This window comes from Mirounga angustirostris, unplaced genomic scaffold (assembly GCF_029215605.1).
Source record: "Mirounga angustirostris isolate CCGP_5_RB_7025 unplaced genomic scaffold, mMirAng1.0.hap1 SCAF_4, whole genome shotgun sequence".
NCBI classification, from domain to species: domain Eukaryota; kingdom Metazoa; phylum Chordata; class Mammalia; order Carnivora; family Phocidae; genus Mirounga; species Mirounga angustirostris.
The window spans coordinates 42045665-42059735 of NW_026991712.1; the positions used below are offsets into that span (position 1 = coordinate 42045665).

At 38.5% G+C, this 14071-nt stretch overlaps 1 long non-coding RNA gene across 2 annotated transcripts in view; it reads left to right on the forward strand.

Moving 5' to 3' along the window:
• Positions 1-126: 126 nt before the first annotated feature.
• LOC123858899 (uncharacterized) overlaps positions 127-14071 on the forward strand; it is a 109079-nt gene continuing 95134 nt past the window's right edge. For both annotated transcript variants that reach the window (XR_010410587.1, XR_010410588.1), the window contains exon 1: positions 127-360. This is a non-coding gene — a long non-coding RNA (uncharacterized LOC123858899). The remainder of the gene's footprint in view (positions 361-14071) is intronic.

Consider the following 14071-nt stretch of genomic DNA (forward strand, 5'->3'; position numbering starts at 1 on the left):
TCGGCGGGAGCGCGGCGAGGGGAAGCCGGGGGGCGGGCCGCGGCGCCCAGCCCGAGCCCCTCCGGCGCGTTCGCCTGGCGCTTTCCTTCCCGCCGAGCGTGGCCGGCGCTCGCTGGCGGGCCTTCCGTCCGCGTGGAGAGCCGCGCTTACCAAACACGCCTCCAGTCAGTCCTTCCAGCCTGGACTGCGAGCCAAGGAGGGAAAAAGCCAATCAACCAGCAACTAGGAGGGAAACGTACAAGTAAAGGCCGGTGGGGTCCAGTTACTGCTTCTGCGCCACTTAGCCTTGGGACATCTGCTCAGCGTGTCCGCTTGCCTGGGGTGAATCTGAAACTGTGGGCTCTTGGGAAGCTGCCTTTGGTAAGAGCGATGCTTACCGTCTCCTCTTGAACTTTTCATTTTTTCAGCAAATATTTGTTGAGTTCCTATTTTCTGGAAAAGATCGTGTTAGACACTGGACTAATACAAAGATGAGAAGAGAGGACCCTCATCTTGAAGGACCTTAGAGTTCGATGCGGTGCCGACCACTTAAACTGTTGAACAGTACGCTCGGAGACAAAAAAAAACAAGCAGGAGACTTTTCTTTGCCTTTGAGCACCCATGTTCTTTGGGCTCTTTTGGCCTTCCCTTGTGCTGCTCTTCCAAGTAAACACTGTTAGTACTAAATCCAAGTTTTCTGTCTCTCAAGAACTCTCTCTTGACAACTCTCACATTTCTGTCTTCCTGACAGCGTTCTTCACTTAGTCTAGACTGGGCTCTTGGAGGTAGAGGAAATGTAATTTTGGTCTTATATTCCCCAGTGCCTTATGCTGATAAAAGTATGTTTTGGACAAATGGATGTCCCCAGTCCTTTGTTACCTCTCTTAGGAAACTGCCCTTATTCTCTTATGTTACAATGTATTCCTCTCTTCGCCCCCTTGCATTCATTCAGCAAGTTACCTATTGAATGCCTCTTGTATTCCAGATACTATGCTGGGCTCTGAGCATGGAGTGGTAAACTAAAATCAGAACAGTCTTTGCTCCTGTAGAGCTCATAGTCTCCTCAGAGGGATAGACACTAATCAAATAAATGCATGTAAAATTACAGAGGTATGTGCTACCGTATCTACTTTTGCTCTGTAACAAACCATGGCAAAACCTAGTGGCTTATGACAGCCCTTTGGCTAACTCAGCGTTCTGTGAGTGGGCTGGGGTTCTTGTATTTTGGTCTGCTCAAATGGGCTCTTTTATATCTTTTTGGTCATCTGTGGGTCAGCTGGTGGCTGGATGAGCTAGGACGGCCTCGCGCACAAATCTAGGGGTGGGAAGTCTGTCAGCAAGGGCAACCTGTTAGTGACCACTTTTGCAGTATAATGTAGCTACTAAGGAAAAGTACATGGTGCCAAGATAGCATATACTTAATATAGAAGTTTGGTTTGAACTAGTTGGGGAAAGTACTTCATTGAGAAAGTGACATTTGAACTGAGATCCAAAGATTGGGGAGGGCTCCTGGGTGAATAAAGAGGGAAAACCTGGGGCGCCTGGGTGGCTCAGTTGGTTAAGCGACTGCCTTCGGCTCAGGTCATGATCCTGGAGTCCCGGGATCGAGTCCCGCATCGGGCTCCCTGCTTGGCAGGGAGTCTGCTTTGCCCTCTGACCCTATCCCCTCTCATGTGTTCTCTCTCATTCTCTCTCTCTCAAATAAATAAATAAAATCTTAAAAAAAAAAAAAAAAAAAAGAGGGAAAACCAGTCCAGAGAGAGGGACAGCATAGGCAGACTTCCTTCCTCCCACCCCCAACCCCATTCCCATCTACCCTAACTTTCATGTCTCAGAAAATGGAACTACCCCCCAACTGATTATTCAAGCCAAAAACCCTGGAACCATCCTTTCTTTTCCCCAGGCACACTGACAATTTCCATCTGTCCCACCTCCAAAACATATCCTGAATCATTCCTTTTTCCTTTCTTCTGCATTACCATAATGCCAGCTACTATCATCATTCACCTTTACTGCAAATCCTCCTTGCTGGTCTCTCCACATTCACAGTTACACACTGCAGTGCAAAATAAAACATGCAGAAAAAGGTTGTCAACCAGGAAGAGGCTCTCAGGCTGGACACCGGACCAGCCTGAGTTTCTGATTCAGGAAGTCTGGAGTGAGAGCCAAGAATATACATTTATAACAAATTCTCAGCTCACAAATTCTGAAGGCTCTCACTGGACACAGCCTTCAGAACTGTGAGAAGTAAATTTCTGTTTTTTATAAGCACCCAGTTTATGGTAGTTTTGTTTTGTTTTCTTGTGGGGGGTTTTGGGGTTTTTGTTTTTTGCTATAGCAGCTTAAATGGATTAGAACAGACTCCCACTATGCTTAAAATCAAATTGTAAATCTTTACCCTGGCTATGAAGGCTGTGTCTCAGTCTTGCCTAACCAGCTACTTTCACTGCCCCACTATGTTATAGCTACAGTATCTTTCTGGTCCTAGCCTGTATCAAGCTCATTTTATTTAAAAATTTTTTTATTTTTTTAAAGATTGTATTTATTTATTTGCCAGAGAGAGAGAGAGCACAAGCAGGGGGAGTGGCAGGTCAGAGGGAGAGGCAGACTCCCTGCTGAGCAGGGAGCCCGATGTGGGACTTGATCCCAGGACCCCGGGATCATGACCTGAGCCCAAGGCAGACGCTTGACCGACTTAGCCACTCAGGCATCTCTCAAGCTCATTTTAGAATCGATTTTGTGTTTGTTATTTTCTCTGCCTAGAACACTCTTCTCTCAGATCTTCACATGACTGGCCCCTTCTTATCACAGAATTCTGTAGGCACAGAATGAGGTTTTCTCTGATCACCTCATTATTACCATATCACTGTTTTGTTTCCTTTGAAGCATATGTCACTCCCTGAAGTTAACCTATTTGTTTATAGGCTATTTCTGTCTCCCATGACTAGAATATATTCTGCATGAAACTAGGCACTTTGCTATCTTGTTCATATTCTCTGCAGCACCAAAGTCCTTGATTCATTGTAGGAACTTAGTTATTAGTTGAATTTATCAATGAAAAAATGAGTGAGTGAAAACCCCATGACAGTGAGAGCATGGTGTGTTTGAGGAAATGGAAGAAAATCAATGAAGCTGGAGTAGGGGTGGTGGGCATCATGATATGTGATGTAGTTGGAGTGGTAGGGAGAGGTCAGTTCATGTAAGGCATTTTAGCCATGCTAAGGATTTGGTCCTTGCATTAGAGTTCTTCAGAGAAACAGAACTAATAGTATATATGTATATATTACTAAATATAGTGTGTGTGTATATATATGTTTTTATTATTTATCTATCTATCCATCCATACGGTTTATTATAAAAGAATTGGCTCATGTGATAATGGAGGCTAAGTCCCAAGATAAGCAGTCAGCAAAGCTGGAGTCCCAGGAGAGCTGATGGTATGAATTCCAGTCCAAAAGCTGGCAGACACAAGACGCAAGAAGAGCTGATATTTCTGGCTGAGTCTAAAGGCTGGAAAAAAAGCAATATACCTGTTTAAGCAGTCAGGCGGGAGTATTCCTTCTCCCTCAGAATTTTTTGTTCTAGTCAGGCCTTAAATTGATTGGATAAGGCTTATCTACATTAGGCAGGACAATCTGTTTTACTCAGTCTATCAATTCAAATGTTAATCTCATTCTGAAACATCCTCACAAACACACCCAGCATAATGTTTGGCCAAAAGTCTGGACATCCTGTGGCCCAGTCAAGTTGACGCAAATTAAGGATCACAGTCCGTATCTTAGTATTGATGTGAAGGTATTTATATGTTAGAGCAACAGCTATTTATTTATCATGTAACTTTTAAATCTTTTAGCAAATGCCTCATGTAAAATTTTTGAAGAAATATATATTGAATTGTACTGTTTCAGCCTCCACCTAACATATGGAATGAATATGTTTTAGGAACCCTTCTCCTGAGCGCTGGGTCCTTCTTTGGTCTTACTTTTCTTGTTAACAGACATTTCAAAACATGTATCAACATAATTGTTCTTAAATCTTTTCACTACTCGGAGGCACTTTTTTTTTTTTTTAAAGATTTTATTTATTTATTTGAGAGAGAGAATGAGAGAGAGAGCATGAGAGGGGGGAGGGTCAGAGGGAGAAGCAGACTCCCTGCTGAGCAGAGAGCCTGATGTGGGACTCGATCCCGGGACTCCAGGATCATGACCTGAGCTGAAGGCAGTCGCTTAACCAACTGAGCCACCCAGGCGCCCTGGAGGCACTTTTATATAGGCTATACTTTCTCCTAGTAAACGTCATTCCATAGGAGAGGAGCTGGGGGCCCGAGAAGGCCAAGTGCTTTGGCCATGGTCACATGGTGAAATAGAAGAGCTGGAATTCAGTCCTTTATTTTCTCTTTCCAGCGTTCTTTCCACTGTGCCAGGATCTATCTCTCTAGAGATAGATCTCTCTCTCACATACACACCACACACATGATTTTTTGCAAAGTTCTTAAACAAATGGAAACATTAAATAAATTAAGTAGTCAGTGAATGACATTCCATATATGGACTAAGGAGAGTGTGTGTCAGTGATCAATTATAGGTGTAACCTTCCAAAATCTCTAGGAATTATTGTTCCAGGCTACAAGCAGTATAACCTGACTTTTCATGGACTTTTCTTAAACTACTACATATTTTATCTTTATAGTGAAAATGGCACAATCTTAGTTTGCATAACATTGAATAAATTCCAGTTATTTAGGTTGGTTTAAGAAAGGTCCAATCGTTGCAAAGAGTTACATTAACTTCATTCACTCATTTATTCAGCACTGTTTACTGAGAACTTGTTATGTACCAGGTGCTGGATTTACCATTCTTTAACCCAAGAGACCTTCATAAGGTGGAAGGAGACAGCTATATACATAACTGGATCAGTTATTGAGGTGATGATATAGTTCAAATTAGATTATTTTATTTAAGTTATGTTATTTTTAAAAATATGAGCATCCATGTGTTTTTTTTATAATATTTAATTAATTTATTTATGTGTCAGAGAGAGAGAGAGAGCACAAGCAGGGGGAGCGGGAGGTAGAAGGAGAAGCAGGCTCCCCGCTGAGCAGGGAGCCTGATGGGATGGGGGACTCCAACCCAGGACCCTGGGATCATGACCTGAGCCGAAGGCAGATGCTTAACCGACTGAGCTACCCAGGCATCCCATGTTATCCTTTTCTTAATCTTAGCTTTCTCCTCCCCTCCCGCCTTGTCCCATTTTAGAAATGAAGAAAGATGTTAAGTGAACAACCATGATATAGTGTATTTATTTGCCATTGTTTATGCCTAAACAATGTAACTTCAGATGTAGCTGTTCCATGTTAGTTTTAGCAATTGTTTTAATGCTGATAAACGGATTAAAAAAAAAACCCAAAAACCTCTGTCTAGCAAATGGTTTTGTTTATTATTTGATTTGATTTTTTACTCTGAAGATTCAGTATGTGAGGGGATATAAGGACTCCCTCTAGTGGTAAATTTAGTACTTAAAATTATTTGGTCAAGCGCTACAAGCCAAGGGGTTAGGAGGAAAACTGCCCCAGACTCCTATCTCTTTTATGATCAGTTTTTGAGAACTCACCTATAACTGGCTTTCTTGGTATATTAAGGAGGGAGTATCTTAAGTGATGAAGCAGATGGGCTTTAGTGGGCTCTGAGGTCTACACCTAAATTTAAAGCCCAGTTTAATCACTCTTTTGAGGGTTGGTGTGCATCCGAGTCAGCTAGAGGGCTTGTGAAGACATAGCTTTCTGGGCCCCAGCCTGAGTTTCTGATTCAGGAAGTCTGGAGTGAGAGCCAAGAATATACGTTTATAACAAATTCTCAGGAACTACTGATGCTGCTGATCCAGGGACTGTAGCCAGGGCCCAAGGATGCAGGAACAGCCAGCTCCAGGGGTCCCAAGCAGACCGGGTTCAGCCACTCAGGACTATCAAAATCCAGAGGCAGAGAGACGAGGTGGTGAAGCAAGAAAGGGATTTATCACTGAGGCGGACACCAGAAGACAGCAGACTAATATCCCAAAGACTGTCTCCAAAGTGCTGAAAATACTGCTAGGTTTATGTAAGGAAAATGTGGGACAAAGGTTGATGGATACGTACAGGTGGGCAATAGAGGTCAGGTCAGTCATTGTCTTGGAGTTGATCATGGGTGGGTCTTGCTGGTATCTGGGCAATCCTTATTGCTTGAGAGGGGATATTTCGATTCCCATCAAGGGATGTTTTGCCGCTGGGTGTCTTGCCTGAATTAAAAGATAAGTCGGCAAAACCATACTTTGAGAGGCACGATCCTTGACTCCTAGAGTGATGAAACTAAGCCTTATGTTCCTCAAGGGTTAGCTACAGGGTTGTTGTGAGGATTAATGGAGCAGTAGATGTTAAGTGCTTAGCAGGATACCTGGTGTAGTGAGTGTTCCAAAAGCTTAGCTCCAGTTAATATCATAGATCAGTCAATGATTTCTAATTTGGAAAATTCAAAAAATAATATTTTAATACTATTGTTGAGCTAATATTCTCACTATTATATCAGTAATTTTGCTTATTATTAAGGTCTTTGTGCTCAAAACTGTACTAAGCACTACTTTTTTTTTTAAGATTTTATTTATTTATCTGAGATAGTAAGAGAGCAAGTGCACAAGCAGGGGGAGTGGCAGGCAGAGGGAGAGGGAGAACCAGGTTCCCCGCAGAGTAGGGAGCCCAATGCGGGGCTTGATCCCAGGACCCTGAGATCATGACCTGAGCTGAAGGCAGATGCCGACTGAGCCACTCAGGCACGCCAGTACTAAGCACTATTAATAGATCTATCAACATCTCTCTCATTATTAATATATTAATCTTTTTGCATATTGCTTTGAAAAATTGATAACAAAACAAAACAAAAACCACACACTGAAGGGAGGTATGTCAGATGAACACAGGGACCAACTGAAAAAACTTCCAATGGCCAAAGCTGGAAAAATTTGAGCAATAAAATACAGTAGTAATGGATTATAACCTGAGGTGAAAAACAAATGGCCCTGAGTCCATGCTGAGATCAACGACTGAATGAATAAAGGACTGAATAAATAAGTACATGGGAAAGAAGAGACAGATCTCCCATGCAGAGAATACCAAATAATTTATGCAGGTTCTCCGCCCTCAAAGAGGTGAAGCATAACTACCCACTCCTTAAATGTAGGCAGCACATAGTGACTTCTTTCTAAAGAAAGGGAAAATAGAGTATCTTTACAGTGGAGAAACATGACAAACACCACCTCAACCAGGTGATTAAGGTCAGTATCAACAGTGAGAAGTTATGTTACAAGTATGTACCTTTTATGGGATGTAATGATAATGGTAACTTACACTGTTGGTCTTCCTCCTCAAAATCCATAACTTCAGGGTGATCGTGAGAAACACATCAGATGAATCCAGGTACAGGGACATTTTACAAAATACCTGACCAGTACTCCTCAAAACTGTCAAGATCATCAAAAATAGGAAAGTCTGAGAAACTGTCACAGTCAAAAGGAGCTTAAGGAGACCTGACAACTAAATGTAATGTGGTATCTCGGATGGGATCCTGGAAGAGGAAATGGACATTAGGTAAAGAGTAAAAACTAAGGAAATCTGAATAAAATATGGAAAAAAATAAAGCCAAGTTCTTTGACTTTTAGAAAAAAAAGAATACATATTCATTATTAGAAGTTCAATCAAAACTTGAGAAGTATAATAAAGAAAAAAATGCCAGTGTTATATGATATAATGTTATGTTAATATTAGGTGAACATTTTTCTAGATCTATCTATTTTTCTAGATTGATTTATCTATCTAGCTATCTGATAGGTAGAGGTAGAGCACATATATACATATATACATTTACATATATATAGTAGACATGAAGGCAAATAATCTTATAAAAATAGAATTTTTGTGTGTGTCTTAAATTTTTATTTTAGGCATTATTTATTTATTTTTTTACATTAGGAAATATATCAAACACACAGAAATAATTAACTGAGCCCTAGATATTCATTGGGCAGATTTTACCATATTTGCTTCAGATTTTTTTTTAATAAACAAAAGTTCCAGGTAGGTTAAAACCCCACCCCTTCATCTTGTTCCTTCTTTCCCTTTTTCTTATGATAATCACTATCTTCAAAGTGGTACATATTCTTTCCATGTCTGTTTATATACTTCTACTTTATATGTATGTATTCATTAATGATATGGTATTTTTTATGTTTTTAAACTTTTTATAATTGGTATAATATTTACATACTTTTCAAAATTTACTTTTTAACACAACTTTATGTTTTAAAGGTTTATCCATATTGCTACATTTAGTGCTGTGTAGATTTCTGTTGTGTGAATAAACTAGTGTTTGTATTCTTCTGATGAATATTGGTTGTTTCCAGGTTTTCATATTATAAAAAATGCTGCAATATATATGTACTTTATTTTCTCTAGAGTATCGATATAGAGATGGCTTATCTTTTCATGTTTGTAATAACTTTTGCAGAACAAAAGTTTTTAATATTAGACCTTTAGTCTAGTTGGAATCTATTTTTGTATGTACTAGAAGGGAAGGATCTAATTTTATTTTCTTCCATATGGATAACTACTTATACCAGATTAATTTATTGAATTATCCCCTCCCCCCATCCCAACTGATTTTTATCACTACTTGTGTCACATGTCAAGTTCCCATACGTAGTTTGGCCTTTAATAGGCATTCTGTTCATTGGCCTATTTTGTTATAGCTGGGCCAATTCTAAACCATTTTAATTAGGGATATTTTGAATGGATCAAATTACTTGAAACCAAGAGAAACTTGCCTATAGATCTGTAAAACAAATCAAGTTGGCCTTAATGTGAAAAAAAACTTTTTTTGTTAAAGATTTTATTTACTTATTTGAGAGAGAGAATGAGAGAGGGAGAGAGAGAGCATGAGAGGGGGGAGGGTCAGAAGGAGAAGCAGACTCCCCCCTTGAGCCGGGAGCCCGATGCGGGACTCCATCCCAGGACTCCAGGATCATGACCTGAGCCAAAGGCAGTCGCTTAACCAACTGAGCCACCCACACACCCGTGAAAAAAAAATTTAATGGATAGGACTACAATTTATTTTCCTAATCCTCCTTTTTAAGATAGCTTTATTGAGATATAATCTACATACCACATAATTCACCTATTTAAAGTGTGCAATTCAATCATTTTTAGTATATGCACAGATTTGTGCAATCATTACCACAATCAATTCTAGAACGTTTTTATAACCACAAAAAGAAACTCCATACACATTAGCAGTCACTCTCAAATTTCTTCTCAATCCCCCCAGCCCTAGGCAATCAGTGATCTACTTTCTGTCTCTATAGACTTGCCTCTTCTTGACATGTCATATAAATGGAATCACACAGTGTTTGGTCTTTTGTGATTGACCTTTCACTTAGCATAATGTTTTCAAGTTTCATTCATGTTTTAACCTGTATTAGTATTTTATCCTTTTTATTGCTGAGTAATAGTCCATTGTATGGATCTACCAATTTGATTTACCCATTCATCAATTGATAGACATTTGGGTTATTTCCACTTTTTGGCTATTATGAATAATGCTGCTGTAAACATTTCTGTACAAGTTTTTGTGTAGACATATGTTTGTATTTCTCTTGAGTATATACCTAGGAGTTGAATTGCTGGATCATATGGTAACAGTACGTTTAACCTTTTGATGAACTTCCAGACTATTTGGCAAAGTGGCAGCGCTATTTTACATTCCCACTAAGAGTGTATTAGGGCTCCAATATCTCCACATCCTTTGAAACATTTGTTATTTTCTTTTTAAGATTTTATTTATTTATTTGAGAGAGGTGGGGGGCTGGGCAGGGGGAGAAGCAGGCTCCAATTAGTCCCAGGACGCTGGGATCATGATCTGAGCCAAAGGCAGATGCTTAACTGGCTGAGCCACCCAGGCGCCCCACAACATTTGTTATTTTCTGAGTTTATTGATTTTAGCCATCCTAGTAGGAAGAAACGATAGCTCATAGTGGTTTTGATTTCCATAGTGGTTTTGATGGCTAATAGTAAGCATTTTTTCATGTTCTTATTGGCCATTTGTCTTTTTTTTTTTCTTAAATTGAAGTATAATTAACATGTAGCGTTATATTAGTTTCAGGTGTACAGTACAACGATTCAACAATTCTATACATTACTCAGTGCTCATCACAAGAACTATACTCTTAATCCCCTTTATCTATTTCACTCATCTCTCCACACACTTCCTCCTGGCAACCACCAGTTTGTTCTTGTATTTGAGTCTTTTTTGTTTGTTTGTTTGCTTGTTTCTTTTTTTCTTTGTTCATTTGGTTTGTCTCTTAAATTCCACATATGAGTGAAATCATATGGTATTTGTCTTTGTCTGTCTGACTTATTCACTTAGCATTATACCCTCTAGGTCCATCCATGTTGTTAGAAATGGCAAGATCCCAATTCTTTTTTATGGCTGAATAATATTACATGATATATATATATATATATATATATATATATATATATATATATATATCACATCTTTATCCATTTATTTATGGATGGACACTTGGGTTGCTTCCATATCTTGGCTACAATAAACATAAGGGTGTGTATATCTTTTTGAATTAGTCTTTTCATTTTTGGGGGGATAGATACCTAGTAGTGGAATTACTGGATCATATGGTAATTCTATTTTTAATATTTGGGAGACTCTCCATACTGTTTTCCACAGTGGTTGCACCAATTTGCATTCCCACCAATAGTGCACAAGGGTGCCTTTTTCTCTACATCCTCACCAACACTTGTTATTTCTTTCTTTTTGATACTAGCCATTCTGACAGGTGTAAGGTGATATCTCATTGTGGTTTTGATTTGCATATCCCTGATGATTAGTGCTGTTGAGCATTTTACATGTGTCTATTGGTCATTTGTATGTCTTCTTTGGAAAAATGTCTATTCAGGTCCTCTGCCCATTTTTAATTGGATTATTTGTGGGTTTTTTGTTGTTGTTTTGTTTTGCTTTTTGGCATTGAGTTGTATAAGGTCTTCATATATTTTGGATATTAACCCCTTATTGGATATCTTATTGGCCATTTGTAAATCTTCTTTGAAGAAATATCTATGTAGATCCTTTGTCTATTTTTAAAATTGGTTATTAGTCTTTTTATTACTGGGTTATGAAAGTTCTTTATATATTCTAGATACAAGTCCCTTATCAGATATATGATTTGCAAATATTTTCTTCCATTATATGGATTGTGTTTTCACTTTCTTGATGGTGTCTTTTGAAGTACAAAAGTCCTTAATTTTGATGAAATCCACTTTATCTAATTTTTCTTTTGTTGCCTATGTTTTTTAGACATAGACGGCTTTGTTTAACCTAAGGTCATAAAGAATCACTCCTATGTTTTCTTGTAAGAGTTTTATAGTTTTGGTACCACATTTCTTTCTATGGTCAGTTTTGAGTTATTTTTTATGTATGGTGTAGGGAAGGGGTTGAATTTTATTCTTTTGCATGTGAAAATCCAGTTGTCTGAGAACATCATTGAAGAGACTATTTTTTTCCCCACTGAACTATTTTGGCACCCTGTTGAAGATCAACTGGCCATTAGTATAAGGGTTTATTTCTGGATCTTAGCTCTTTTCTATATATTTTTATGTTGATTTATATGATTTATACCTTGATCCCTATGCCAGTACTAGGCTGTCTTGATTACTATAATTTTGTAGTAAGTTTTGTGATGGTAGGTTTAGAAATTGGGGGAAAATAAGATATTTTTAAGACACGGTTTTTAATTAAAATAACTTTAATTTTATTGAATCTAATGAGAGAGGGAAAAAATAGAGAAAAGGATGTCTTGAAATTTAGGAAATAAGTTTCCCATCCCACAAGATGTTAGCTTTTAAAAGATCTAAGATTTAAAAAAGGGAATATTACAGAAGTCATTAAGAATTGAAGTTTTTATATTTTGTGAGCATGTAGTTCAATTTCAGATCCTATGATTAACTCTGCTATGAAAAATAAAGAAATTAGGGGTGCCTGGCTGGCTCAGTCGTTAAGCATCTGCCTTTGGCTCAGGTCATGATCCCAGGACCCTGGGATCGAGCCCCGCATCGGGCTCCTTGCTTCGCGGGAAACCTGCTTCTCCAGAAGCCTGCTTCTCCGGAAGCCTGCTTCTCCCTCTCCCACTCCCCCTGCTTGTGTTCCCTCTCTCACTGTGTCTCTGTCAAATAAATAAATAATAATAAAATCTTAAAAAAAAAAAAGAAAAATAAATTAGCATCTTTATGCTTTCTATCACTTCCCTTTCCTCACATTTTGTTTTTATTAATAATACTATTTTTTTATATTATCAATGTTACTAAAAATATGTTTGAAACTATAACCCATACAGTGGTTTAGTCTTGGTTGTACGTTTACATTGACTCAATGCTCCCTATCCAACCATTTCATCTAAGTTATTGACTTTATAAGCTCAAAGTTGTATGTCATATTCCATTATCAGTATTTTAATATCTGTGGGATCAGTAACGATGGTCCTTCTTTCATTTATGAGATTTCTAATTTCTGTCTTCTCTTCTTTTTTCTTGATTAGTCTGGCAAGAGGTTTATCAATTCTAATGATCTTTTCAAAGAACTAGCTTTTGGTCCCATTTGGTTTCTTTTCTCTCTCTACCTTTCCCTCTCCATTTCTTTTTTTTATTTTCTACCTCCTGCTTGTTATAGGGTTAATTTACTCTTTTTTTCCCCTAGTTTCTTAAGACAGAAGCTTAGATCATGGTATTTAGACCTTTGTTCTTTCCTAATATATGAATTTAATGATATATAAATGCTATGCACTTTTCTCAAGCACTGCTTGTTCTGCATCCATAAATTTGAATATGTTGTGTTTTTCTTTTCATTCAATTAAAAAATATTTGCTAATTTCCCTTGTGGATCCCTCTTTGACTCCTGAGTTATTTAGAGTTATGTTGCTTAATTTTCAAATTTTACAGATCTATGTTATTGATTTTTAGTTTAATTCTGTTATGATCAGACAATATACATCTTATGATTTTGGTTCTTTCATATTTGTGGAAGGATTTTTTTTTTAAGTAATCTCTATCTCTGTGCCCAATGTGGGGTTTGAACTCATGACCCTGAGATTAAGAATCACATGCTTTACTGACTGGGCCAGCCAAACACACATGAAGGATTTTTTTTTTTTAAAGATTTTATTTATTTATTTGAGTGAGAGAGAATGAGAGATAGTATGAGAGAGAAGAGGGTCAGAGGGAGAAGCAGACTCCCTGCTGAGCAGGGAGCCCGATGTGGGACTCGATCCCAGGACTCTAGGATCATGACCTGAGCCGAAGGCAGTCACTTAACCGACTGAGCCACCCAGGCACCCACTTGAAGGATTTTTTAATGGCTCAGAATATTATCTATTTTACCACCTCACACCAGTCAGGATGGCTAAAATTAACAAGTCAGGAAACAACAGATGTTGGTGAGGATGCGGGAAAAGGGAAACCCTCCTACACCATTGGTGGGAATGCAAGCTGGTGCAGCCACTCTGGAAAATAGTATGGAGGTTCCTCGAAAAGTTGAAAATAGAGCTACACTATGACCCAGCAGTTGCACTACTGGGTATTTACCCCAAAGATACAAATGTAATGATCTGAAGGGGTACGTGCACCCCAATGTTTATAGCAGCAATGTCCACAATAGCCAAACTATGGAAAAAGCCCAGTTGTCCATCGACAGATGAATGGATAAAGAAGATGTGACACACACACACACACACTGGAATATTACACAGCCATCAAAAAATGAAATCTTGCCATTTGCAACAACATGGGTGGAACTAGAGGGTATTATGCTAAGAAAATAAGTCAGTCAGAGAAAGACAATTATATGATCTCACTGATATGTGGAATTTAAGAAGCAAGGCATAGGATCGTAGGGGAAGAGAGAAGAAAATGAAACAAGATGAAACCAGAGAGGGAGACAAACCATAAGAGACTCTTAATCTTAGGAAACAAACTGAGGGTTGCTGGAGGGGAGGGGGGGTAAGG